At 43.5% G+C, this 3,256-nt stretch overlaps 1 pseudogene; it reads right to left on the bottom strand.

The window, feature by feature from the left end:
- Positions 1 to 526: 526 nt before the first annotated feature.
- Positions 527 to 2,878, bottom strand: LOC100342394 (vacuolar-sorting protein SNF8 pseudogene; annotated as a pseudogene).
- Positions 2,879 to 3,256: the final 378 nt, after the last annotated feature.

A 3,256-nucleotide genomic window follows, 5' to 3' on the forward strand; every position in this document is an offset into this window, starting at 1 on the left:
ACTGGCCATAGCAGCCACTTGGGGGGTGAACCAACAGAAAAAGGAAGACTTTTCTTTCTCTCACTAACTCTGCCTGTCCAAAAAAAAAAAACAAAAAACAAAAAACAAAAAAAACCAAACAAACAAAAAAAGGAATTTTCCTACCCTGCTGTGGTCCTCCTGCATCTGTGGGGAAGAAAGCTAGAACTTCTGTTCCATCTAGCTTATGAGTTTAGAAACGCGGAAGTATTTACATAATAGCACCCCCAGTCCTGGGTAAGAGGAAGTACTTCTGGGGGAGGGGTCCCTTGATTGACAGGTAGGTGAGCGGCAGCACAGAGCCAGGGAGCTCTGGCTTCTAGGCCATAAACATAAAATTATCCAAGCTTTCCCACATTCCCACATTAAGGGGACGGCTTCTTTGCCACCCCCCCCCCCCAGGCTGTAATCTCCTGGGAGTAGAGGTCAGTGAAGAGAGCAGGGAGCCCGTAGGGAGCCTCTCCTGGGGCCTGCAAGTCCAGCCAGACCAGTCCTCTGTCAGCAGGCATTACAGCACTTGCCATGCTCGCTCTGTCTCCTGGTTGACACTGGCTTTGATTTCCCTGTCATGTCGCCATTTTTCTCTACCAGCTGCAGCACCAAGAAGTGATCCCTATTGAGGGCAGCTGGAGCAGACTGAGTGCTGTAAGTGCTGCCCTCGGGGATGAGGCTGAAGCCAGTGCCAAGCGACCTGTTTCTTGATAGCCCTGGTGAGGTCCTGTTGGCCAACGTCTTGCGCGAACTTGCATTTAACACCTGTTGACGTGGTTCTTCCAGAGTTAGCAGACTTCCATTTCTGTGCTTCCGGGTTGGGCACACTTCGATAACCTGGACATCCAGCTCATAAAAGAAGACGCCCCACACACAGCATCTCGGACCAAAATCCTTTCCCAGAGGCCAGAGGATGCGCCCCAGTGGTGGCTCGAACGTCCTGGAACTGCACCCAGAACTCGGGATTTTTCCGGACCTCCTACTCGTGCTTGCTGGCGGATTCCTCCAGGCTGGTCTTGAACACGTTCAGCTGCTTTGACATCTGAGCCAGCAGGCCCTTTGCCAAGACTGTCCCTTGTTTTTTTGTGTTTGGTCCAGGCCAGCTGCTTCTTGGTGATGGCGCTGGCTCCCACGCCGCGGCAGGGCAACACCGTCTTGGACTGGCTGCCTAGCTGCCTGAATCCCAGGTCTCCTGCCTCCGGGATCCACCATCGGCTCTTCAGTCAGGTAGGTTCTGATACTGATCTTCTGTATATAAAGAGAATTGAAAATGAATCTTGATGTGAATGGAAGGGGAGAGGGAGTGGGAAAGGGGAGGGTTGTGGGTGGGAGGGACGTTATGGGGGGGAAGCCATTGTAATCCATAAGCTGTACTTTGGAAATTTATATTCATTAAATAAAAGTTTGAAAGAAAAAAAATAAAAAGAAAAAAAAATTCCGTCTCAGTAGAAAGGATTTTTGGCTTTGTCTGTCATAATTTCATCTAGCAGTCTATCAGAATCTCCCAATTAGTTCTTCAAAAGCTCTCATCCAATTGGGAATTGTAAACAGCTGCTAATAGAAGACTTTAAAAAAAAAAAAACTAGTTTCAAAAAGGTGGGTGGTTTTACTTCCCCACGGTAAGAGGGTTTGAATCAGCTAGTCGTGGGCTAGGTGGTGCTATGAGCTCAGCAATCCAGACTCCTGTCTTGTTCCTTCATCATCAAAGGTGGCTTCATCTTCACAATTGTTCCAGGATCCCTAAGGGGCTCTAGCTAGCATGTCTACCTTCTAGAAAGACGCAGGAGGAAGTAACAATGCTATGTTTTCCAGATGCGACCTTTCTGTTTAAGGAGCTTTCTCAGAAGGCCTACTCAAGGAATTGTGTTTATTAACCACAGGCCATGTCGGCGAGGGTATCTGGGAGCTATTGGGAAAATGATTAATTTTTAGCTGAGCTCATTGCTGCTGTTACAGACATTTTCAGGGCTTTGTATAAGATTTGGAATTCCCAAATTGTTACTCTTGGGTTGATGATACCATTTTTGTGTGTGTGTGCGTGAAAAGGTATGCATTCAAAACTTTTTTTTGAATCCTCTCACCTGAGGAAGGCATTCCTCCCAATCCTTCTCAAGAAACATGTCTGCAAATGAGGGCAGTCTTTTTTCTGCTGTCCTTACCCTCAGAGTGGAGGGGTTACAGTTTTTAAAAGGGAGAATAGATACTGGGTAGTCAGTAGTCTTTTCAGTATGTCCTAGGAAGATAGCCATGGCATCCCAAGAACTTTAGATGTTTTAAGTTTTCTCTACATACACTGAAAAAAATTGTTTTCTTTGTTCTTATCATTAAAGTTTAATCAGTTTCTTTCTTATCAGTTTCAACATTTTGTACTGTAATGCACAGTGTCCTTAAATCAGAGTTGCTTCTTCTTCTGTTGAAATGAGATATAGGCCACTCAGTTGCTTTTTCTTGCTCTTTAATCATTCCCAAACAGATCTTGAATCCTTTAGGTAGGGCAATTAAATGCAGGTTTTTGGGATTCTCATGGTATTAGTGAAATATATCTAAATATGTCTAAAAGTTAGGTCAATCAGAGCTCCAATTCAGTATAAATCAATGCTGGATTTCAAACACAGAAATACCTCTTGATTTTTAAATTTCATTAAGGCTCAGGAAGCAGAATTTTTTTTCATTCTTTTAAGTTTTGTGGAAATCTAAATAGCAGCGTTTTAAAAAGTCTAATTTTCCAATTTCTTACTGTCATGGTCACTGGACCTACTTGTTTGCATTGAGAGGCTTGGTTCAGTTCTAATTTGAAAAGTTCTGGTCCTGTGCAAGAATTACACAAGGACCCCACTCCGAAGGTCTTGGTCTTGTTATCAAACTCCATTCTCAATTCTTTCTCTTATTCCTGGAGTTACTGTTTTTTGTTGTCTTACCCTGAACTTCTGTTTTTGTTTCCTTGAAACCATTGTATCTAATTCTTACTCTGAGTTTTTTACAAATTTGTTTGAATTTAATCACAATGAAATGATCCTTTACTTGATTTTTGGATGAATTAATGTACTTCTGGTTTTATTGAATGTTTTGAATTTTAAAAAATATTATTTAGAGGGCAGAGAGGAAAATAGGTAGGTAGTTTCCCATCAACTAGTTCATTCCCCAAATGCCTGCAATAGCTTGGTCTCAGCCAATCTGTAGCCAGGAGCTGGGGACTCAATCTGGGTCTCCTACATGGGCGGCAGGAACTCACGTACTTAAACCATCA

The sequence above is a fragment of the Oryctolagus cuniculus genome, chromosome 8, assembly GCF_051225735.1.
Source record: "Oryctolagus cuniculus isolate XC-2025 breed Fujian yellow rabbit chromosome 8, ASM5122573v1, whole genome shotgun sequence".
Taxonomy (NCBI): Eukaryota; Metazoa; Chordata; class Mammalia; order Lagomorpha; family Leporidae; genus Oryctolagus; species Oryctolagus cuniculus.